Source organism: Salvelinus fontinalis, chromosome 23 (genome assembly GCF_029448725.1).
Source record: "Salvelinus fontinalis isolate EN_2023a chromosome 23, ASM2944872v1, whole genome shotgun sequence".
Lineage (NCBI taxonomy): Eukaryota > Metazoa > Chordata > Actinopteri > Salmoniformes > Salmonidae > Salvelinus > Salvelinus fontinalis.
This window is the reverse complement of record NC_074687.1, coordinates 15,343,754-15,369,558: the sequence shown is the minus strand read 5'-3', so window position 1 is coordinate 15,369,558 and position 25,805 is coordinate 15,343,754. Positions and strand designations below refer to the sequence as shown.

At 44.5% G+C, this 25,805-nt stretch overlaps 1 pseudogene; it reads left to right on the top strand.

Annotated features, from left to right (window-relative positions):
- LOC129821578 (dnaJ homolog subfamily C member 10-like) overlaps nt 1-10,162 on the top strand; it is a 47,430-nt pseudogene extending 37,268 nt beyond the window's left edge.
- Nucleotides 10,163-25,805: the final 15,643 nt, after the last annotated feature.

The window sequence follows — 25,805 nt, the reverse complement described above, 5'->3', positions numbered from 1 at the left end:
TTCTTTTAAAAGTGCCTTCCTCACCATCTTAAATAAGCATGCCCCATTCAAAAAATGTAGAACTAGGGATAGATATAGTCCTTGGTTCACTCCAGACCTGTCTGCCCTTGACCAGCACAAAAACAACCTGTGGCGTTCTGCATTAGCATCGAATAGCCCCCGTGATATGCAACTTTTCAGGGAAGTTAGGAACAAATATACACAGGCAGTTAGGAAAGCTAAGGCTAGCTTTTTCAAGCAGAAATTTGCATCCTGTACTACTAACTCAAAAAAAGTTCTGGGACACTGTGAGGTACATGGAGAATAAAAGCACCTCCTCCCAGCTACCCACTGCTCTGAGGCTAGGAAACACTGTCACCACCGATAAATCCACTATAATTGAGAATTTCAATAAGCATTTCTCTATGGCTGGCCATGCTTTCCACCTGGCTACCCCTACCCCGGTCAACTGCCCGGCACCCTCCACAGCAACCCGCCAAAGCCCCCACCATTTCTCCTTTACCCAAATCCAGATAGCTGATGTTCTGAAAGAGCTGCAAAATCTGGACCCCTACAAATCAGCCGGGCTAGACAATCTGGACCCTCTCTTTCTAAAATGATCTGCCGAAATTGTTGCAACCCCTATTACTAGCCTGTTCAACCTCTCTTTTTTATCGTCTGAGATTCCCAAAGATTGGAAAGCTGCCGCGGTCATCCCCCTCTTCAAAGGGGGTGACACTCTTGACCCAAACTGCTACAGACCTATATCTATCCTACCCTGTCTTTCTAAGGTCTTCGAAAGCCAAGTTAACAAACAAATTACCGACCATTTCGAATCCCACCGTACCTTTTCTGCTATGCAATCTGGTTTCAGAGCTGGTCATGGGGGCACCTCAGCCACGCTCAAGGTCCTAAACGACATCATAACTGCCATCGATAAGAGACATTACTGTGCAGCCGTATTCATCGACCTGGCCAAGGCTTTCGACTCTGTCAATCACCACATTCTTATTGGCAGACTCGACAGCCTTGGTTTCTCAAATGATTGCCTCGCCTGGATTACCAACTACTTGTCTGATAGAGTTCAGTGTGTCAAATCGGAGGGCCTGTTGTCCGGACCTCTGGCAGTCTCTATGGGGGTGCCACAGGGTTCAATCCTCGGGCTGACTCTCTTCTCTGTATACATCAATGATGTTGCTCTTGCTGCTGGTGATTCTCTGGTACACCTCTACGCAGACGACACCATTCTGTATACTTATGGCCCCTCTTTGGACACTGTGTTAACTAACCTCCAGACGAGCTTCAATGCCATACAACTCTCCTTCTGTGGCCTCCAACTGCTCTTAAACGCAAGTAAAACTAAATGCATGCTATTCAACCGATCACTGCTCGCCCGTCCAGCATCACTACTCTGGACGGCTCTGACTTAGAATACGTGGACAACTACAAATACCTAGGTGTCTGGTTAGACTGTAAACTCACATTAAGCATCTCCAATCCAAAATTAAATCTAGAATTGGCTTCCAATATCGCAACAAAGCATCCTTCACTCATGCTGCCAAACATACTCTCGTAAAACTGACCATCCTACCAATCCTCGACTTCGGTGATGTCATCTATAAAATAGCCTCCAACACTCTACAAACTGGATGCAGTCTATCACAGTGCCATCTGTTTTGTCACCAAAGCCCCATACACTACCCACCATTGCGACCTGTACGCTCTCGTTGGTTGGCCCTCGCTTCATACTCGTCGCCAAACCCACTGGCTACAGGTTATCTACAAGTCTCTGCTAGGTAAAGCCCCGCCTTATCTCAGCTCGCTGGTCACCATAGCAGCACCCACTCGTAGCACGCGCTCCAGCAGGTATATCTCACTTGTCACCCCCAAAGCCAATTCTTCCTGTGGTTGTCTTTCCTTCCAGTTCTCTGCTGCCAATGACTGGAACAAACTTCAAAATCTCTGAAGCTGGAGACTCATATCTCCCTCACTAGCTTTAAGCACCAGCTGTCAGAGCAGCTCACAGATCACTGCACCTGTACATAGATGGGCTGTTTACAGATGGGATATCTACCTACCTCATCCCCATACAGTATTTATTTATTTATCTTGCTTCTTTGCACCCCAGTATCTCTACTTGCACATTCATCTTCTGCACATCTACCATTCCAGTGTTTAATTGCTATATTGTAATTACTTTGCCACCGTGGCCTATTTATTGCATTAACTCCCATATCTTACCTCATTTGCACTCACTGTATATAGATGTTTTGTTTTCTTTTGTTTTACTGTATTATTGACTATGTTTTGTTTATTCCATGTGTAACTCTGTGTTGTATGTGTCGAATTCCTATGCTTTATCTTGGCGAGGTCGCAGTTGCAAATGAGAACTTGTTCTCAACTAGCCTACCTGGTTAAATAAATAAAAAACAACTTGCTTTTTGGAGTGGTGTCAAAAAAGCAGAGCATCTCTTCATTACAGACATACCTATCCCCACCTATACAACCATTGTCATGGTCAAAACAGATTAAATCGAATGTAATGCCAAGTAATTTAGTCACCTCATGTCACGCGGGACTAGGTTGGCGAAAGAACCAGACGCAGAGAGAGAGAGCCGCTTGGAAAAGTATTCCTTATATTTTTACTTAACAAAACTGAAATAAGCCCGAACATCCAGGGCGCAGAGAGAACACTTGCCAAACACCCAAAAATCACACACGTAACAAAAAAAACTCCTAATTATAGGGAAGCTAATTACGAAACAAAAAACAGGTGCAACTAATAAGACAAAACAAACAGACAAACGAAAAAGGGATCGGTGGCGGCTAGTAGGACGGTGACGACGACCGCCGAGCACGCAGGGGAGTCAACTTCGGCGGAAGTCGTGACAGTACCCCCCCTCCTGACGCGCGGCTCCTGCAGCGCGCCACCACCGGCCTCGAGGACGACCCGGAGGGCGAGGTGCCGGGCGATCCGGGTGGAGGCGTTGGAAGTCTCTCAGTAGAGTAGGATCTAAAATGTCCCCCACCGGAACCCAGCATCTCTCCTCCGGACCGTACCCCTCCCAGTCCACGAGGTACTGTAGGCCCCTCACCCGGCGTCTCGAGTCTAGAATGGCACGTACTGAACCCCCGCTGGACAGTTAGGAGGGGTCTGCTCTAACCGTGAGGCTCTCTCTATCTCCGCGTCCACCCCCAATACCACCGGTGCCACAAGACATGAAGGTGGAATGATGGGAGTTGGCTCAACGGACCGCTCCTCGGTATCATAGAGACGGGACAGCGCGTCGGCCTTGGTGTTTTGGGAGCCTGGTCGGTACGAGATGGTGAACTGGAACCGGGTGAAAAACATGGCCCATCTAGCCTGACGCGGATTTAGTCTCCTCGCTTCCCGGATGTACTCGAGATTACGATGATCAGTCCAGATGAGAAAAGGGTGTTTCGCCCCCTCAAGCCAATGTCTCCACACCTTCAGAGCCTTGACTACAGCTAACAACTCCCGGTCCCCCACATCATAGTTTCGCTCCGCCGGACCGAGCTTCCTCGAAAAGAAGGCACAAGGGCGGAGCTTGGGTGGTTCGCCCGAGCGCTGGGACAGCACGGCCCCGACCCCCGCCTCGGACGCGTCCACCTCCACTATGAACGCTAAAGAGGGGTCCGGATGCGCCAACACGGGCGCATTGGTAAACAGCTCCTTCAGACAACTGAAAGCTCTGTCCGCCTCTGCTGACCAACGCAAGCGCACCGGTCCTCCCTTCAGCAGTGAGGTAATGGGAGCAGCCACCTGACCAAAACCCCGGATAAACCTCCGGTAGTAATTGGCAAACCCTAAAAACCATTGCACCTCTTTCACCGTGGTCGGAGTCGGCCAATTACGCACGGCTGTAACGCGGTCATCCTCCATCACCACCCCGTGGGTGGAAATACGATAACCCAGGAAGGAAACGGCATGTTTGAAGAACTCACATTTCTCCGCCTTGCAATACAGGTCATGCTCCAGCAGTCGCCCAAGTACCTTACGCACCAGAGACACATGCGCCGCGCGGGTGGCAGAGTAGATCAAGATGTCATCAATGTACACTACCACTCCCTGCCCGAGCAGGTCTCGGAGAATCTCATCTACGAAGGATTGAAAGACAGCTGGAGCATTTTTCAACCCATATGGCATGACGCGGTACTCATAATGACAAGATGTAGTACTAAATGCGGTTTTTCACTCATCTCCTCCCCGGATACGCACCAGATTATACGCACTCCTCAGGTCCAATTTTGTGAAGAAGCGTGCCCCGTGAAATGATTCCACCGCCGTAGCGATGAGAGGTAGTGGGTAACTAAACCCCACTGTGATGGAATTTAGACCTCGATAATCAATGCACGGGCGTAAACCGCCATCCTTCTTCTTCACAAAAAAGAAGCTCGAGGAGACAGGTGATGCGGAGGGCCGAATGTATCCCTGTCCCAGTGATTCAGTAACATATGTCTCCATAGCCGCTGTCTCCTCCTGGGACAAAGGATACACGTGACTCCTAGGAAGTTCAGCGTTCTCCAGGAGGTTTATTGCGCAGTCCCCTCGTCGATGGGGTGGTAATTGGGTCGCCTTCTTTTTATTGAAGGCGATAGCCAAATCGGCATATTCAGAGGGAATGCGCACGGGGGAAACCTGGTCTGGACTCTCCACCGTAGTCGCACCAACAGCAACTCCTAGACACCTGCCTGAACACTCCTCTGACCACCCCTTAAGAGCCCCCTGTTGCCAGGAAATCACCGGGTTGTGCTGAGCTAGCCAGGGAATTCCCAATACCACTGGAAACGCAGGTGAGTCGATAAGGAACAGACTAATCTGCTCCTTATGACTACCCTGCGTTACCATGTCCAGTGGTACCGTGGCCTCCCTGACCATTCCTGACCCTAATGGTCGGCTATCTAAGGAGTGCACGGGGAAAGGTAGGTCTAACGACACAAGGGGAATCCCTAGCCTTCATGCGAGCCCCCGATCAATAAAATTCCCAGCTGCGCCTGAATCGACTAGCGCCTTATGCTGTAGAGAGGGAGAAAACCCGGGGAAATAGGTTAACACATACATATGACTAACAGGAAGCTCTGGGTAAGTCTGGTGCTGACTCACCTGGGGTGATCGAGTAGTGTTCCGCCTGCCCTCCCGACTCCCAGAAGAGTTCCTCCAGCACCGGTCGGCAGTGTGCCCTCGCCGACCACAACTGGTGCAGGAGGGCACTCCTCCTCCGGTCCCACTTGACGCTGCCCCCCCCTAACTCCATAGGGATAGGAGCAGGAGAGCTGGGAGGTGGGAACGACAGGACCTGTTCCGAACGTCCGCGGGCAGCCAGCAGGTTGTCGAGACGGATGGCCATGTCAATAAGTTCCTCCAGCGTGAGTGTGGTGTCCCGACACGCTAGCTCCCTGCGGACGTCCTCCCTAAGGCTACATCGGAAATGGTCTATTAAGGCCCTGTCGTTCCACCCTGCTCCTGCAGCCAAGGTCCTGAACTCCAGGGCAAAGTCCTGTACGCTCCTCGTCTCCTGACGCAGGTGGAACAGCCGTTCACCCGCCGCACGACCCTCTGGTGGGTGGTCAAACACAGCTCGGAATCGGCGGGTGAACTCAGGGTAATGATCCCTCGCCAAGTCTGGGCCATTCCACACTGCGTTGGTCCATTCAAGAGCTCGTCCAGTCAAACAGGAGACGAGAGCACTCACGCTCTCCTCTCCGGAGGGAGTGGGACGAACGGTCGCCAGGTAAAGCTCCAGCTGGAGAAGAAACCCCTGACACCCGGCCGCCGTTCCATCATACTCCCGTGGGAGCGCCAGCCGAAGAGCCCCGGAACCGGATGGTGTAACAGGAACAGGAGGTGTTGGAGGAGGGGGTGCTGGAGATGAGGTGGGAAGGCCACTCCTCTCCCATCGATCCATCCTCTCCATCATTTGGTCCATCGCCGACCCAATTCTGTGGAGAACACTGGTGTGATGGAGGACCCTTTCCTCCATCGATGGGAGAGGAGATGCGGCTGCTCCTGCTGGTTCCATTTTTTTGAGGTGCGGGATTCTGTCACGCGGGACTAGGTTGGCGAAAGAACCAGACGCAGAGAGAGAGAGCCGCTTGGAAAAATATTCCTTATATTTTTACTTAACAAAACTGAAATAAGCCCGAACATCCAGGGCGCAGAGAGACCACTTGCCAAACACCCAAAAATCACACACGTAACAAAAAACAATCCCGCACAAAACAAGGGTGGGTTAAACTCCTAATTATAGGGAAGCTAATTACGAAACAAAAAACAGGTGCAACTAATAAGACAAAACAAACAGACAAACGAAAAAGGGATCGGTGGCGGCTAGTAGGACGGTGACGACGACCGCCGAGCACCGCCCGAACAGGCAGGGGAGTCAACTTCGGCGGAAGTCGTGACACCTCAACTTGTTCAACAGCCACACCCTTCATTACCAGCTTCAGCTGAGGTCTAGAACTTAGGGAATGATTTGTACCAAATAGAATGATTTTTCTGGACCAGTTTATTACTGACCCCACCCCCATTCCAAAACAGACTGCAACTCTTTGTTAAGGGTTTCAGTGACTTTATTAGCTATGGTTGCTGATGCGTATATAGTTGAATTATCAGCATACCTCGACACATGCTTTGTTTAATCCCAATGGCAGGTCATTGGTAAACATAGAAAAGAGTAGAGGCCCTAGAGAGCTGCCCTGCAATACACCACACTTTACATGTTTGACTTTAGAGAAGCTTCCATTAAAGAAAACTCTGAATCCATGATAAGTTTTTTTTTTTTTTTTTTTCCAGCAACTGGTTGCGATCAATAATTTCAAAGGCTGCACTGAAATTTAACAGTACAGCTCCCACAATATTCTTATCAATTTCTTTCAACCAATCATCAGTCATTTGTGTCAATGCAGTACATGTTGAGTGCCCTTCTATATAAGCATGCTCAAAGTCTGTTAATTTGTTTACAAATTTAATTCTCTTTGGTCAAACACATTTATTTTTTCTCCAACAGTTTGCTAAGAGCTGGCAGCAAGCTTATAGGTCTGCTGTTAGAACCAGTAAAGGCCACCTGACCACTCTTGGGTAGCAGAATTACTTTGGCTTCCCTCCAGGCCTGAGGCCAGACTTTCCTCTAGGCTCAGATTAAAGATATGCCAGATAGGAGTGGCTATAGTCAGCTACCATCTTCAGTAGCTTTCCATATAAGTTGTCAATGCCAGGATGTTTGTCATTATTGATCGATAACAATAATATTTCCACCTCTCCCACACTTTTACAAAATTCAAACTTGCAATGCTTTTCCCCCCCTTTTGTTTTTGAATGCATGAATACGATGGCTCACTGTTCGTTCTTGGCATTTCCTGCCTAAGTTAGCTCATCTTTGCCAATGAAGAAATCATTTAAATAATTGGCAACTTAAAATGGTTTTGTGATGAATAAGCCATCTGATTCGATGAAAGATTGAGTTGAATTTGTCTTTCTGTCCATAATGTCATTTAAAGTGCTCTTGTTTTTCCCATAATTCTTTGTCATTGATCTTGGCTACATAATACAGTTTCTTCTTTTTGTTGAATTTAGTCACATTTCTCAATTTGCAGTAAGTCAGCCAGACAGATGTGCAGCCAAACTTATTAGCCACTCCTTTTGCCCAATCTCTTTCAACTATATAGTTCTTCAATTCCTCATCAATCTATGGAGCCTTAACAGTTCTAACAGTCAGTGTCTTAACAGGTGTATGTTTATCAATAATTGGAAGAAGCAATTTCATAAATTCATCAAGTGCAGCGTCTGGATGCTCCTTATTAATCACATTAGTTATGCCTGTTAACAATGTCATTTGAATTGTCACTGCACAACCACTGTCCCACAGCCCAGCCAGGCAGGCAATTCATACACTTTATATCCACTGGGGAAAAAACATCTGGACATTATTTGTTGAGGTTTGAGTTATCGGATGGAAATGGTTTTGGCTGCGTCTCCCTATGGGCCCTGGTCGATAGTAGAGCACTACAGGGAATAGGGTAATGTTTTCTAATGCAGACTTTGTCTTTGTCAAGATGGTAACGGGAAGCTTGAGGGCAGGGAAAGTAGACTGTCAGGCCCACTATCAAACCTGTCAGTCAGCTGGAATCACAGCCTATCCCAGCGTCTGATTCTACCCACACCTGGGCACCAAGAAGGTAAGAGACTCCTGATTTTTATTTGTATTTATTTTTTATGTGTTAGCTATTTATCCAGGTAAGTTATTGAAAAGTGAACACAATGTGCAATGATAGTTTGTTTTCATCATACCAGCGTATTGTTCGCTTACATCTTCCTGTTCTTGTTAGACTGGAAATCAAGCTACAAGTTAAAGACATTTGTTTAATATGTATCAGAAGTTCCAGTAGAAGGATATTCTTGTTTTATCTCGTATTTTGTACGAGGACCTCTTTCCTAAAGTTGTTTACCATTTAATATTTTTGGAGAGGCCCAGTCAGTCCCCCAGAGTAGAGGTCTTCATGGATCCAATCGGTACCCTAATACCCGAGACCCAATCTGGGATCCGCGCAGGTCCGGCTCAGGAATTCTAAATAATGCCACGGTTATGTGTTGGATCTGATATGATTGTCTCGATATTTGTAATTTTAACTGACTTGTCCGGATGGGCCGTACATATCCGAACAAGACTTCTGCAGTAGAGTGAAATTGTATCATTTATACTGCTCTTGCTTGCAGAGAGTGGAGCGTGGCGCATGTAGCTGCTTGTTGGCCAATCATAAGTCATCAATACGGCAATAGACTATAGTCACAGAGCCTCCATGTGTGGCAAAAGTTAGGAGATATCTAATCAATGGAAGATGGAATTAAAAGTTAAAGGAGAAGGATAGGCTACAATGACCAAGAGACCAGCGGAGGCTGCTGAGGGGAGGACGACTCATAAAAATGGCTGGAATGGAGTCAATGGAGTGGTATCAACCACATGGAAACCACGTCTTTGTTTAATACCATTCCATTGACTCCATTCCAGCCATTATGAGCTGTCCTCCACCCCAGCAGCTTCCACTGCAAGAGACAACAGGTTGGCTGCAACTTAATATTCTGAATGGAGTTGTTATTTGTAACTGTAGGATGGGAAAGCGCATGCACTGCAGCTTCACTTAGCTTAACTAGCTTCTCCCGGTATGATGCAGACAAACGGTACTACGTAATCCTGTTTGATAATACATTTCCTAGCTATGGCAGCTATTAGTTTACTTTAGCACGAGTTGTCTTGATTGGTTGCTTGTCTCCATCACTGCTCTGTTTGGCCCCTCCACTGGCTGCTAGAGCAGCACCTCTCTCGCGTGTTCAGCTCCAGTTAGTAAAGTAGCTTCAATTAATTTTCTGCTGCTTGTTTCACTCTGATCAGACCGGGTCTCAATCCCAGGTCTATCCTGAACGGGTCTAGTTGTCCTCTGGTCCGTTTGGAACTGGTCTCCTATATTTACATTTTTTTATTTATGCATATTGGGTCCGAGTGGGAAAGCCCCAGGTACATTTCGGAATGGGTCCAACTGTTTGGACCAGTGAAGACCTATACCTCAGAGCACTGTACCCTAACTTCTCTGTCTCCATCCCTCCCTCATCCTTTCATCTATCCCTCTATCCACCCGTCCCTCTATCATCCCTCCCTCCGTCCTCCAGCATGACCAGGGAGGGGAGCAAGTCAACAGCCGGGATGCTACTAACATCGCCAACCTCCACCGTCAGAGGCTCCAGCAGCTATCTCCATGGTTACATGGCAAGGCTGCCAACTTCAAGGTAAGCTTCTTACGCGGTTCAGTAACTCTGCGATCACCATGTTGCTTTTTAATCTTAGTAGATACCTCTTGCCTTTTGCAGTCAAGCAGAGTGATCTTATTCTCTGGCATAGACTTTTAAGTGATAGTTTGGCTTCTGGGCTCTGTAATTACTGGCTTAGCTAATTCAGCCAAGACAACTGCTAATAGTCTGATTGAAGTGACTGTGGATTGTGTTGGCTCAGTGTATCAAACTGCAATATGAGCATATATTCTCAACATGACTTTGTCGCAGTATATTCGTGAAGGTTCACCACCGCAAATGTAATCCAAATGGATTATGTTGTAATATTTTAATAGCATGTTAACTATGAACTTTTCTTTCTTTCTGCAGGATGAATTGTGAGTTCAAGAGGGTCTATTCGAGAGATTCACTGAGATGCTTTTCCTTACGGGAAATGTAAACCAAGAACAGTCAAACCCACACACACTTAACAAACATACTCTGAGAACAGAGGTTTACTGCCAAATAACATTTGCAAAGAAGACGTTATCTCAGTATTGTCGGTCTGTCAAAACAACATGTTTTTTATTTCTCTAAACTGATTCAATGATTAGGAAAGACTGGCTCACTGTCCTGTCGGAAGTTTTAATAGTTATGGAGGTGGAATGTGTTTATACGGTAGGTGCTGACCTGCCTGGTATCTGAATGTACTGTCTGATGTAGGTTCGGGACAATATTTTTTATTTATTGTTACACAAAATGGCAGTTTCAGTTTATAATGGTCTTGCCAACTCGTGTCGATTAAACTTTAACCGTTTGAGTGTAGAGAACAGTGTTTTATTCATTCTGTGAAGTGACCACACTGTACTGCATGTGGTGTTGGTATGTTTGTCTGCTGAAAGTAACCTAATTGTTCAGTATGCAACCTCTAAACAGTTTAGAAAAAGGAACCCTGTACACTTAAAAACAATTAACATGAAATATGTTGCCAATACCCTCCACATCATTAGTTTATCTGTTACGGTTTGCCATCCTTGAAGTGTGGATGGGAATCATTTGGTTAGTTGTGGGATGATGCAGTCTTGCAAAAGTTTATTTTCAACTCAAAATTAAAATACTATCCTTGGATGATGTTTGATAACTTATGTGAAACTTGTGATCTTAAATGTTAATAGTGTCCCCTTTAAGACACTCCAAAGAGGTATCCTTCTCTTTTCCTTTCAAGTTGTTTTGCACCGACCCTTGTATGGAATAAATGTCATATTTTTTTTGTTAAATGGCATTTTGACTATCAGTTCCAAAGTATCCACTAGATGGCAGCAGAACAGTGTTAGTATGAAGCATAGCTCAGGTTTCAAGTTTTACAGTGAAAGATCTTTCTTTCAAGTACAGTGAAAGGCCTTTCTTGCTAGCTCTAACCCCAACAATTCAGTAATTACTAACAATGTAATACTAAAAATAAGAACTTTTAAAGGTGAGTAAGCATACTAAATACAGGGTCTGTTCGAGTACCATATTTACAATGTGCAGGGAGAGGTAGATATCAAATTGTATTTGTCACATGTGCCGAATACAACCGTAGGCCTCACTGTGAAACGCTTACTTGCAAGCCCTGAACCAACAATGCGGTTAAGAAAATATTTACTAAATAAAAATTAACAATACTGAGGCTATAGACGGGGTACCGGTACAGAGTCAATGTGTGGGGGGTACAGGTTAGTCAAAGTAGTTTGTACATGTATGTAGCGGTAAAGTGACTATGCATAGATAAAAAGCGAGTAGCAGCAGTGTAGAATCAAAGGGGGAGGGGTGTATGTAAATAGTTTGCTTGACCATTTGATTAATTGCTCAGCAGTCTTATGGTTTGGGGTTAGAACCTGTTAGGGGGCCTTTTGGACCTAGAATTGGTTTGCCGGTACCATTTGCTGTGCACGAGCAGAGAGAACAGTCTGACTTGGGTGACTGGAGTCTTTGACCATTTTTTGGGGCCTTCCTCTGACACCGCCTAGTATATAGGTCCTGGATGGCAAGAAGCTTGGCCGTATGCACTATCCTCCGTAGTGCCTTACGGTCGAATGCCGAGCAGTTGCTATATCAGGCGGCGATGTAACTCATTATGCTCTCAATAGTCCAGCTGAATAACTTTTTGAGGATCTGGGGACCCATGCCAAGTCTTTTCAGTCCTGAGGGGACAAGGTGTTGTCGTGCCCTCTTCACCACTGTCTTGGTGTGTTTGGATCATGATAGTTTGTTGGTGATGTGGACACCAAAGAACTTGAAATTCTCGACCCGCTCCACTACAGCCCTGTCGATGTGAATGGGAACATGTTCGGTCCTTCTTTTACTGTAGTCCACGATCATCTCCTTTTGTCTTGCTGACATTGAGGGAGAGGTTGTTGTCCTGGCACCACAATGCCAGGTCTCTGACCACCTCCCTATAGGCTGTCGCATTGTTGTCGGTGATAAGGCTTGACCATTGTTGTGTCATCAGCAAATGTAATGATGGTGTTGGAGTCGTGCTTGGCCATGCAGTCGTGGGTGACCAGGGAGTACAGGAGGGGACTTATCACGCACTGTTGAGGGGCCCCCGTATTGAGGATCAGCGGGGAAAATGTGTTGCTTACCCTTACCACCTGGGGGCGGCCCGTCAGGAAGTCCACAATCCAGTTACAGAGGGAGGTCCCAGGGTCCTTAGCTTAGTGATGAGCTTTGTGGGCACTATGGTGTTGAATGCTGAGCTGTAGTCAAAGAACAGCATTCTCATATACAGTTGAAGTTGGAAGTTTACATACACTTAGGTTGGAGTCATTAAAACTCCTTTTTCAACCAATCCACAAATATTTTGTTAACAAACTATAGTTTTGGCAAGTCGGGTAGGACATCTACGTTGTGCATGACAAGTAATTTTTCAAACAATAGTTTACAGACATATTATTTCACTTATAATTCACTGTAATTCCAGTGGGTCAGAAGTTACCAGACACTAAGTTGACTGTGCATTTTAAACAGCTTGGAAAATTCCAGAAAATGATGTCATGGCTTTAGAAGCTTTTGATAGGCTAATTGACATCATTTGAGTCAATTGGAGGTGTACCTGTGGATGTATTTCAAGGCCTACCTTCAAACTCAGTGCCTCTTTACTTGACATCATTGGAAAATCAAAAGAAAACAGACAAAAATTGTAGACCTCCACAAGTCTGGTTCATCCTTAGGAGCAATTTCCAAACGCCTGAAGGTACCACTTTCATCTGTACAAACAATAGTACGCAAGTATAAACACCATGGGACCACACAGCCGTCATACAGCTCAGGAAGGAGACTGTCTGTCTCCTAGAGATGAATGTACTTTGGTGCGAAAAGTGCAAATCAATCCCAGAACAACAGCAAAGGACCTTGTGAAGATGCTGGAGGAAACGGGTACAAAAGTATCTATATCCACAGTAAAACGAGTCCTATATCGACATAACCTGAAAGGCCGCTCAGCAAGGAAGAAGCCACTGCTCCAAAAATGCCAGACTACGGTTTGCAACTGCACGTGGGGACAAAGATCGTACGTTTTGGAGAAATGTCCTCTGGTCTGATGAAATATATTGGATATATTGAAGCAACATCTCAAGACATCAGTCAGGAAGTTAAAGCTTGGTCGCAAATGGGTCTTCCAAATGGACAATGACCCCAAGCATACTTCCAAAGTTGTGGCAAAATGGCTTAAGGACAACAAAGTCAAGGTATTGGAGTGGCCATCACAAAGCCCTGACCTCAAGCCCATTAATTTGTGGGCAGAACTGAAAAAGTGTGTGCGAGCAAGGAGGCCGACAAACCTGACTCAGTTACACCAGCTCTGTCAGGAGGAATAGGCCAAAATTCACCCAACTTATTGTGGGAAGCTTGTGGAAGGCTACCTGAAATGTTTGACCCAAGTTCAACAATTTAAAGGCAATGCTACCAAATATTAATTGAGTGTATGTAAACTTCTGACCCACTGGGAATGTGATGAAAGAAATAAAAGCTGAAATAAATCCTTCTCTCTACTATTATTCTGACATTTCACATTCTTAAAATAAAGTGGTGATCCTAACTGACCTAAGACAGGGGATTTTTACTCAGATTAAATGTCAGGAATTGTGAAAAACTGAGTTTAAATGTATTTGGCTAAGGAGTATGTAAACTTCCGACTTCAACTGTAGGTGTTCCTTTTGTCCAGGTGGGAAAGGGCAGTGTAGAGCGCGATTGAGATTGCGTCATCTGTGGATTTGTTAGGGCGGTATGCGACTAGGAGTTGGTCTAGGGTTTCCGGGATGATGGTGATTGTGAGCCATGACCAGCCTTTCAAAGCATTTCGTGGCTACTGACGTGAGTGTTACGGGGCGGTAGTCATTAAGGCAGGTTACCTTTGCTTTCTTGGGCACAGTGACTATGGTGGTCTGCTTGAAACATGTTGGTATTACAGACTCGGTCAGGGAGAGGTTGAAAATGTCAGCGAAGACACTTGTCAGTTGGTCCGCGCATGCTCTGAGTACATGTCCTGGTATTCAGGACTTGTGAATGTTGACCTGTTTAAAGGTTTTGCTCACGTCGGCTACAGAGAGTGTGATCACAGTCGACCGGAACAGCTGGTGCTCTCATGCATGCTTCAGTGTTGCTTGCCTTAAAGCAAGCATGAAAGGCATTTAGCTTGTCTGGTAGGCTCGTGTCACTGGGCAGCTCACGACTGGGTTTCCCTTTTGTAGTCCGTAATAGTTTGCAAGCCCTGCTACGTCCACGGCCATCCTACAATCTAAGCTTGATGCCCTCAATCTCACACAAATTATCAATGAACCCACCAGGTACAACCCCAAATCCGTAAACACGGGCACCCTCATAGATATCATCCTAACCAACTTGCCCTCCAAATACACCTTCGCTGTTTTCAACCAAGATCTCAGTGATCACTGCCTCATTGCCTGCATCCGTAATGGGTCTGCGGTCAAACGACCACCCCTCATCACTGTTAAACGCTCCCTAAAACACTTCAGCAAGCAGGCCTTTCTAATCAGGTATCCTGGAAGGATATTGACCTCATCCCGTCAGTAGAGGATGCCTGGTTATTCTTTTAAAAGTGCCTTCCTCACCATCTTAAATTAGCATGCCCCATTCAAAAAAATGTAGAACCAGGGACAGATATAGCCCTTGGTTCTCTCCAGACTTGACTGCCCTTGACCAGCACAAAAACATCCTGTGGCGTTCTGCATTATCATCGAACAGCTCCCATGATATGCAACTTTTCAGGGAAGTTAGGAACAGATATACACAGGCAGTTAGGAAAGCTAAGGCTAGCTTTCTCAAGCAGAAATTTGCATCCTGTAGCACAAACTCAAAAAAGTTCTGGGACACTGTAAAGTCCATGGAGAATAAGAACACCTCCTCCCAGCTGCCCACTGCACTGAGGCTAGGAAACACTGTTACCACCGATAAATCCACAATAATTGAGAATTTCAATAAGCATTTCTCTACGGCTGGCCATGCTTTCCACCTGGCTACCCCAACCCCAGTCAACAGCCCTGTGCTCCCCACAGAAACTCGCCCAAACCTCCCCCACTTCTCATTCACCCAAATCCAGATAGCTGATGTTCTGAAAGAGCTGCAAAATCTGGTCCCCTACAAATCAGCCTGGCTAGACAATCTGGACCCTCTCGTTCTAAAATTATCTGTCGAAATGGTTGCAACCCCTATTACTAGCCTGTTCAACCTCTCTTTCGTATCGTCTGAGATTCCCAAAGATTGGAAAGCTGCCGCGGTCATCCCCCTCTTCACAGGGGGAGACACTCTAGACCCAAACTGATACAGACCTATATCTATTCTACCCTGCCTTTCTAAGGTCTTCGAAAGCCAAGTTAACAAACAGATTACCGACCATTTCGAATCCCACCGTACCTTCTCCGCTATGCAATCTGGTTTCAGAGCTGGTCATGGGTGCACCTCAGCCACGCTCAAGGTTCTAAACGACATCATAACCGCCATCGATAAGAGACATTACTTTGCAGCTGTATTTATCGACCTGGCTAAGGCTTTCGACTCTGTCAATCACAACATTCACTTCTCGGGCCGACTCTCTTCTCTGTATACATCAATGATATACATCGCTCTTGCTGCTGGTGATTCTTTGATCCACCTCTACGCAGACAACACCATTCTGTATATCTCTGGCCCGTCTTTGGACACTGTTAACTAACCTCCAGATGAGCTTCAATGCCATACAACTCTCCTTCCGTGGCCTCTAACTGCTCTTAAATGCAAGTAAAACTAAATGCATGATCTTCAACCGATCGCTGCCCGCCCATCCAGCATCACTTCTCTGGACGGATCTGATTTAGAATATGTGGACAAATACAAATACGTAGGTGTCTGGTTAGACTGTAAACTCTCCTTCCAAACTCACATTAAGCATCTCCAATCCAAAATTAAATCTAGAATCGGCTTCCTATTTTGCAACAAAGCCTCCTTCACTCATGCTGCCAAACATACCCTCGTAAAACTGACTATCCTACCGATCCTTGACTTCGGCGATGTCATTTACAAAATAGCCTCCAACACTCTACTCAGCAAACTGGATGTAGTCTATCACAGTGCCATCCATTTTATCACCAAAGTCCCATATACTACCCACCACTGCGACCTGTATGCTCTCGTTGGCTGGCCCTCACTTCATATCCGTCGTCAAACCCACTGGCTCCAGGTCATCTATAAGTCTTTGCTAGGTAAAGCCCCGCCTTATCTCAGCTCACTGGTCACCATAGCAACTCCCACCCGTAGCACGCGCTCCAGCAGGTATATTGCACTGGTCAAGCCAACACTTCCTTTGGTTGCCTTTCCTTCCAGTTCTCTGCTGCCAATGACTGGAACGAATTGCAAAAATCTCTGAAGCTGGAGTCTTATATCTCCCTCTCTAACTTTAAGCATCAGCTGATCTTAACAGCTTACCGATCACTGTACCTGTACACAGCAATCTGTAAATAGCACACCTGACTACCTCATCCCCATATTATTACTTACCCTTTTGCTCTTTTGTACCCCAGTATCTCTACTTGCACATCATCATCTGCACATCTATCACTCCAGTATTGATGCTAAATTGTAATTATTTTCACATCTAGGGCCTATTTATTGACTACCTCCCTACTCCTCTACATTTGCCCACACTGTACATAAATAGAAAAATCTTTCTCTTCTTCTGTGTTATTGACTGTACGTTTGTTTGTGTAACTGTTGTTTTTAATGCACTGCTTTGCTTTATCTTGGCCAGGTCGCAGTTGTAAATGAGAACTTGTTCTCAACTGGCCTACCTGGTTAAATAAAGGTGAAAAAAAGGTCTCCATTCATGCTAGTGCTACCCAATACTTCCACTAATTGGCGCCCAGAAGATATTATCCTCTGTCCCTTTATATCCTTCTATCTATGCTCTCCTGTCTATCTTATCTGTGCTCTTATATCATTCTACTCCCTCTTTTCATAGTTTGGGTACTTCCAGAAGATCTCCCTCTATTGCTCTCAGATGACAAAATAAGGTGACCTGTCTGTCATCTGGGCAGTGTTATCTGCTGACAAAAGAACCCAGGCTCTGACTGACTGACAAAATCCTGCTCATAGAACCCAGGCCCTGACTGTCTGTGTTCCAGCTACAGTCCTTTCTCTCTGTCAGTGGTGAGAAAGTGACAGAAATAATAACCTTGGTATTTCACACGCTAAGGAACTGCTGACAGAAACTGTCCTAGGTCTTCTTTCCTTTCCTCTTCATTTCCAATGACACCATAGGGTAGGCTTTCATGAATATCATGGGCCCTTATCAGAAACATGTTCAAAATCCTTTAACACTCAAATATGACATGATTCAAATTTTTGTTTTACTGTACGGTGAAGCACAATCAATGGCTTATGTACTTGGTGGTAATGTTTGAAGTGTTCCTTTTTGTTAGTACACAATACATTAAGCAAAAATAACCCCAACATAAAAAGATGTAGCCTGACACTAAGCTCAATTGGCTGATCAGTGTTATTCCCAGCGTAGGCATGTGCTGATGACTAGATCAGTCGGTCCATTGGACTAACCTTAAACAGAAAAGCCTCAGAGAAACTAAATGTTATACAGATGTTATTTGTACATTTTGGATGTCAATTGTGTTTGGATTTCTCTATTGAGGCTTATATCAAATGTAAGTGATTTGCTTATTTTTAGCATTTAATGAAAGTACAGACTTAAATGGTATATCATGCACTATAGTTGGAGGAAACATGGGAAAGTTATGTTGCTTTAAAAGGAAAAGCGTATCTCACTTAAGAGACAAGTTGTAGAAAAGACTTCAGAGACTTTCACACTTCCCAGAGAGCATTTCTATGTTTAAGCCCATTCAGCATAGTTCACACCCTCTTAAGCCTTAGCCCCACCCACACATATGAGTTGGCATGGCAGAAAGTAGTCTCTCTACTTAAACCCAGTTAAATTAAGGGCAACAATGTTTTTGAGAGCTGTACACTTTTGCAACACTTTTCCAGTTGCCCAAATCTATATCTTTAAAAAAAAATCTGCATTAGTAAAGAAAAGAGCAGTAAAAATATTTCTAATATTTCTAATATTTCTTGTCAGACCACTTTTTCCAAATGTTGTTATGTTAGTGTTATTCTAAAACTGATTAAATTGTCGTCCCCCCCCCTCATTGATCTACACGCAATAGCCCATGACAGCAAAAACAGGTTTTTAGAAATGTTTGCAAACGTGTAAAAAAAAATAATAATTGTGATAAAACATTTACATAAGTATTCAGACCCTTTTCTCAGTACTTTGTTGAAGCACCTTTGGCAACGATTACAGCCTTGAGTCTTCTTGGGTATGCTTAGCACACCTGTATTTGGGGAGTTTGTCCCATTTCTTCTCTGCAGATCCTCTCAAGCTCTGTCAGGTTGTATGGGGAGCGTCGCTGCACAGCTATTTTCATGTCTCCAGAGATGTTCGTTCGGGTTCAAGTTCAGGCTCTGGCTGGGCTACTCAAGGACATTCAGAGACTTTTCCCGAAACCACTCCTGCGTTGTCTTGACTGTGTGCTTAGGATCATTGTCCTGTTGGAAGGTGAACCGCCCTAGTTTGATAACCTGCTCCAGAGCACTCAGGACTTCATCAAAGATCTCTCTGTACTTTGCTCTGTTCATCTTTGCCTCGATCCTGACTAGTCTCTCAGTCCCTGCCACTGAAAAACATCCCCACAGCCTGGTGCTGCCACCACCATGCTTCACTGTAGGGATGGTGTCGGGTTTCCTCCAGATGTGACGCTTGGCATTCAGGCCAAAGAATTCAATCTTGGTTTCATCAGACCAGAGAATCTTGTTTCTCATGGTCTGAGATTCCTTTAGGTGCCTTTTGGCAAAGTCCAAGCAGGCTGTCATGTGCCTTTTACTGAGGAGTGGCTTCCATCTGGCCACTCTACTAAAGGCCTGATTGGTGGAGTGCTGCAGAGATGGTTGTCCTCCCTGACCAAGGCCCTTCTCCCCTGATTGCTCAGTATGGCTGAGTGGCCAGCTCTGGGAAGAGTCTTGGTGGTTCCAAACTTCTTCCATTGAAGAATGATGGAGGCCACTGTGGTCTGAGGGACCTTCAATGCTGCAGAAAGGTTTTGGTACCCTTCCCCAGATCTGTGCCTTTACACAATCATGTCTCAGAGCTCTACGTACAATTTCTTCGACCTCATGGCTTGGTTTTTGCTCTGACATGCACTGTCAAGTGTGGGACCTTATATACAGTACCAGTCAAAAGTGTGGACACACCTACTCATTCAAGGGTTTTTCTTTATTTTTTACTATTTTCTACATTATAGAATAATAGCACATATGGAATCATGTAGTAACCAAAAAAAGTGTTAAACAAATCAAAATACATTTGAGATTATTCAAAGTGGCTACCCTTTGCCTTTGATGACAGTTTTGACACTTGTCATTCTCTCAACCAGCTTCATGAGGTAGTCACCTGGAATGCATTTTAATTAACAGGTGTGCTTTGTTAATTCTTGGAATTTCTTTCCTTCTTAATGCATTTGAGCCAATCAGTTGAGTTGTGACAAGGTAGGGGTGGTATACAGAAGATGGCCCTATTTGGTAAAAAACCAAGTCCATATTATGGCAAGAACATCTCAAATAAGCAAAGAGAAACAACAGTCCATTACTTTAAGACATGAAGGTCAGTCAATACGGAACATTTCAAGAACTTTGAAAGTTTCTTCAAGTGCAGTCGCAAAAATCATCAAGCGCTATGATGAAACTGGCTCTCATGAGGACCGCCACAGGAAAGGAAGACCCAGAGTTACCTCTGCTGCAAAAAAATATACATTTTACCCCCTTTTTTCATGGTATCCAATTGGAAGCCAGTCCTGTTCCATTGCTGCAACTCCCATATGGACTCAGGAGAGGCAAAGGTCGAGAGCTGTGCGTCCTCCGAAACACAACCCAGCCAAGCCGTACTGCTTCTTGACACAACACTCACTTAACCCCAGGGGTAGCCAGGTGGAAAGCATGGCCAACCGTAGATAAATCCTTATTGAAATTCTCGATTATCATGGATTTATCGGTGGTGACAGTGTTTCCTAGCCTCAGTACAGTGGGCAGCTGGGAGGAGGTGCTCTTATTCTCCTGGAGTTTGTGCTACAGGATGCAAATTTCTGTTTGAAAAAGCTAGCCTTTTCTTTCCTAACTGACTGTGTATATTGGTTCCTAACTTCCCTGAAAAGTTGCATATCGCAGGGGTCATTCGAGGCTAATGCAGTACGCCATAGGATGTTTTTGTGCTGGTCAAGGGCAGTCAAGTCTGGGGTGAACCAAGGGCTATGTCTGTTCTTAGTTCTACATTAAATGGGGCACGCTTATTTAAGATGGTGCTGTAAGCACTTTTGAAGAATAAACAGGCATCTACTGACGGGATGAGATCAATATCCTTCCAGGATACCCGGGCCAGGTCGATTAGAAAGGCATGCTTGCTGAAGTGTTTTAGGGAGCGTTTGACAGTGATGAGATGTGGTCGTTTGACCGCGGACCCATTACGCACGCAGGCAATGAGGCAGTGATCGCTGAGATCCTGGTTGAAAACAGCAGAGGTGTATTTAGAGGGCAGGTTGGTCAGGATGATATCTGTGAAGGTGCCCGTGTTTACGGATTTGGGGTTGTACCTGGTGGGTTCATTGATAATTTGTGTGAGATTCAGGGAATCTATCTTAGATTGTAGGACGGCCGGGGTGTTAAGCATATCCCAGTTTAGGTCACCTAACAATACGAACTCTGAAGATAGATGGGGGGCAATCAATTCACATATGGAGTCCAGGGCACAACTGTGGGCTGAGGGGGGTCTATAGCAAGTGACAATGGTGAGAGACTTATTTCTGGAAAGGTGGATTTTTAAAAGAAGCTAAAACTGTTTGGGCACAGACCTGGATAGCATGACAGAACTCTGCAGACTGTCTCTGCAGTAGATTGCGACCCCACCCCCTTTGGCAGTTCTATCTTGGTGGAAAATGTTGTAGTTGGGGATGGAAATTTCAGAATTTTTGGTGGCCTTCCTAAGCCAGGATTCAGACACGGCTAGGACATTAGGGTTGGCGGAGTGTGCTAAAGCAGTGAATAAAACAAACTTAGGGAGGAGGCTTCTGATGTTAACATGCATGGAACCAAGGCTTTTATGGTTACAGAAGTCAACAGATGATAGCGCCTGGGGAATAGGTGGGTTGAAGCATGGTGGAGGAGGTGTGATGGTGTGTGGGTGCTTTGCTGGTGACACTGTCTGATGTATTTAGAATTCAAGGCACACTTAACCAGCATGGCTACCACAGAATTCTGAGGATACACCATCCCATCTGCTTTGCGCTTAGTCCCACTATAATGTGTTTTTCAACAGGACAATGACCCAAAACACACCTCCAGGCTGTGTAAGGGTTATTTGACCAAGACGGAGAGTGCTGCATCAGATGACTTGGCCTCCACAATCACCCAACCTCAACCCAATTGAGATGGTTTGGGATGAGTTGGACTGCAGAGTGAAGGAAAAGCAGCCAACAAGTGCTCAGCATATGTGGGAACTCCTTCAAGACTGTTGGAAAAGCATTCATCGTGAAGCTACATGATTCCATATGTGTTATGTCATAGTTTTGATGTTTTCACTATTATTCTACAATGTAGAAAATAGTCAAAATTAAGAAAAACCCTTGAATGAGTAGGTGTGTCCAAACTTTTGACTGGTACTGTAGATAGGTGTGCCTTTCCAAATCATGTCCAATCAATTTCATTTACCACAGGTGGACTCCTATCAAGTTGTTGTAATGTAATTTTAATGTTTGTGCTTTTCTTACAACTCATTTCTGTGTTCTATTCATGTGCTGTTCTAATAACCAATTGCTGTGTTCATTCAAGTGACTGATTTAATGAATCCTCACTTATCAGTGTCTGCAATTTGGCAGTACGCCCAGACCTTTGAGAATGAAAGATATCTCAGTTTCAAGGTCTCAGCTCAGAGAAGAAGCTTCGTTAGGTAATGGTCTGTCACATGTTATAAAACAGTATTGGTTGGTCACGTGAATGAAACAAAATGGTAATGATTAATTAATTATGTAAAATCATGCAAATATAACTTGTCTGTGTATAGCCGTATATGACAACTGCTGAGTCTGCCCAGGCAGAGCTCCTGATTGACATGTGTACTATGGTGCATTGAGTTGGTTGGAACCTCTCCAGCGCCCTGACAAATTAACAATGATTCATTTAAGATTGACTTCGAGTGTCCCTGTGTAAGAATTTCCACAACATTGTAGAAACATCTCAAGGATGTTCAATGGAAACAGGATGCACCTGAGCTCTATTTAATTTCGAGTCTCATAGCAAAGGGTCTGAATACTTATGAAAAATTTGTTTTATTTTTAATACATTTGCAAAATTATCTAAAAACCTGTTTTTTCTTTGTCATTATGGGGTATTCTGTGTAAATTGATGAGGGAAAACATTGATTTAAACCCTTTTAGAATAAGGCTGTAAAGTAACAAAATGAGGAGGAAGGGGTCTGAATACTTTACGAATGCACTGTATATACTGACCAGGGAAGCCCCCATTCTGTTATAGACAGAAGCCTGTGACATGACAGACCAAACAGGACTCATCTCTCGGCATGTCCAACCACCACATTACCTCAGCCAATCATGACTAGCCAGAAAGTACCGTGTCTTTCAGTGCTTTCTCCTGGGCTAAGCTAGGCTCATAACTTTATATTTTTATTCATATTTATGGATCTCACAAAAGGTCGTAATTAAGGCATTTGAAAGTTCACATGTTCAAGGAGGCATTTCTGCATTTTTGGGGGTTTTGTTTTACCATCCCTCTTGTGAAGTAGGAACTGGCGTCAAATGCCTTTCCCTGTAACTGTTATTTCCAATTTCATATGAACTTTTCTGAACTTTTCTGTTCGTCCTTGATACATCGGTAATCTGTTTCTCAACTTGTCTTAAACAATGTATAGGTACGTATTCCAAAAAACGTTAAAGTTTGGAAGCAAAAGGCTGTTTAAAGTCGAAGTGAAGCCAAGAGTCCCATGAGTAACCTTTTGCTACAAAAAGTTAAAACTCTCCCTGTTTCCAACACGGCAACTGTTACACAGAAGTTAGTATAAACATCATTAATATTCCGCTCTATTATTTACACGATAAGGAAATGTCTGTGTAATAATCTACTTTTTAAAACTTCAGCTCTGTCCTCCACCCAGATTTACCACCTGGCTGTTACAGTAGTTTAATCTGGCTTTCAGTCCACTCACCGGCCTTGGTTTGTGATTACAGCAGCAGAAAATTGTGCTAATTTCTCTTACAATTTCATGTAAATGTTTTCTCAGGTGCTGACTGACATTTCACTCACTGCCATGAGTGAAATGTTTTCAGTGCTTTAAGACTACTGCCAGGTCCAGGCTCCCTCTCCTCCACGCTCTCTAGCGTCGCCTGTTAGGGCCTTTTCCTCTCTGGGAATAATGTAATGCTAACGTCATGCTACACACACACACAGTCTTGTATAACTAACCTTGTGGGGACACACAATTCAGTCCCATTCAAAATCCTATTTTCCCTAACCTTAAACCTTAAACCCAAAATACAACCGTAATGCTAACCCTAGCTCCTAACCCTTAATCTAACTCCTAACCCTAAGGGCCGGTTTCACAGACAAGGCAGGTTTAACTTCTGCTTAGTACTGTTTGTGAGGAAGAATTAACTATTTGGAATATCTAAATGAAGACCAACATTCACTACAGAGGCCAGCCAGACGAGTACTTGTGGATAGGAGTAATCCAATAAATTACTTTGATGAAATAGCTTTGAGACCGCTTTCGTATGTACAAAGAAAATGCTTTGGAGATAATATCTTTGCTTGAGCCTAGACTTTCTTCTCTATCTTAAAGAGGAAGGCTTTTACCCAATTCTCTCCAAGTTCTGATCACTTTGAGGTTTTTGGCATCTGAAATCTTTCATTGTGAAACTGGTGATTTGTGTGGTGCCAGTAAAGCAACTGTGTGCAATTCTGTAAATGTGGGCACTTCCCAGGAGTGATTGGCTCTATAGATAGATGTCATGTTCCCATCAAGTGTCCATCAACTCCTGATGTTGAGGAGTACAGGAACCGTAAGAACTGGTTTTCCATCAATGTTCAGGGTGTATGCACTCCTAATTTAGAGTTTTCAAATATTGTTGCCCGTTGGAAAGGTGCAACTCACAAATCAAGGATTTTTCTCAACTCTTCAGTGTGTCCTCAGTTTCAGAGAGAACAACATCGTGGAATACTACTTTGTGACAGTGGATATGGTAAAAGTAACTATTTCTTCACTCCATACATAAATCCCACCACAGCTGAGCAGCAAAGATATAATTGAGCTCATATCCACATGAGAGGGATGATCGAGCTGTCACGCCCTGGCCTTAGTATTCTTTGTTTTCTTTATTATTTTAGTTAGGTCAGGGTGTGACATGGGTAATTTATGTGGGTTTTGTAGTGTCTAGGGTGGTTGTAAGGTTTAGGGAGTTTATTTAGAGTAGTTGGGTTTATGTTTAGTATAGTTGTCTAGCTGTGTCTATGTTGTGTGTAGTTGTCTAGGAAAGTCTATGGTTGCCTGAATGGGTTCCCAATTAGAGACAGCTGGTTTCTGTTGTCTCTGATTGGGAGCCATATTTAAGGTAGCCATAGGCTTTAGTTTGTTGTGGGTAATTGTCTATGGTGAACGTTTGTTTTGTGTGTGTGTGTGTGTGTGTGTGTGTGTGTGTGTGTGTGTGTGTGTGTGTGTGTGTGTGTGTGTGTGTGTGTGTGTGTGTGTGTGTGTGTGTGTGTGTGTGTGTGTGTGTGTGTGTGTGTGTGTGTGTGTGTGTGTGTGTGTGTGTGTGTGTGTGTGTGTGTGTGTGTGTGTGTGTGTGTGTGTGTGTGTGCGTGTGCACTACGTTTATAGCTTCACGGTCGTTTATTGTTTTGTAAGTGTTTTGTTTTTCCTTCTTCACAATAAAAAGAAGATGGCTTATTTTCCACATGCTGCGTTTTGGTCCGTCTCTCCCCCACACGATCGTGACACGAGCGTATGTTTAGATTATGGAAAAATCGATTCCAGTGTTTACGCAATACACTTCATTTCAAGCCAAGAAGATGCTGCAAGGTGATCATTGCTACAGCTGTGCTGCACAACTACCTGAAGCAGCATTGCTGTCCTGATCCTCCAATGGAAGATCAGGATCAAGCAGACGTTCCCATGGCTGAGGCAGGCAATGACCAACGAGGACTTGCACACAGAGTAGCTTTCACATGGCAGCACTTCAACTAGATGAGATTCATTTAAATATGTAATGTATTAATTATGGCTTATTTTTGCTTTGATAATGTTTGTTCTGTACAAAATTCAAATAGTGTGCAGCAAAATTAAATGAGCCAAGGCTGGTTTAAAATGTAGTTTGTGGTGATTAAAATACCAAATGACAAAAATGTATTTTTGACATTTTGTTCACCATGGCTGATAATCACAATTGTC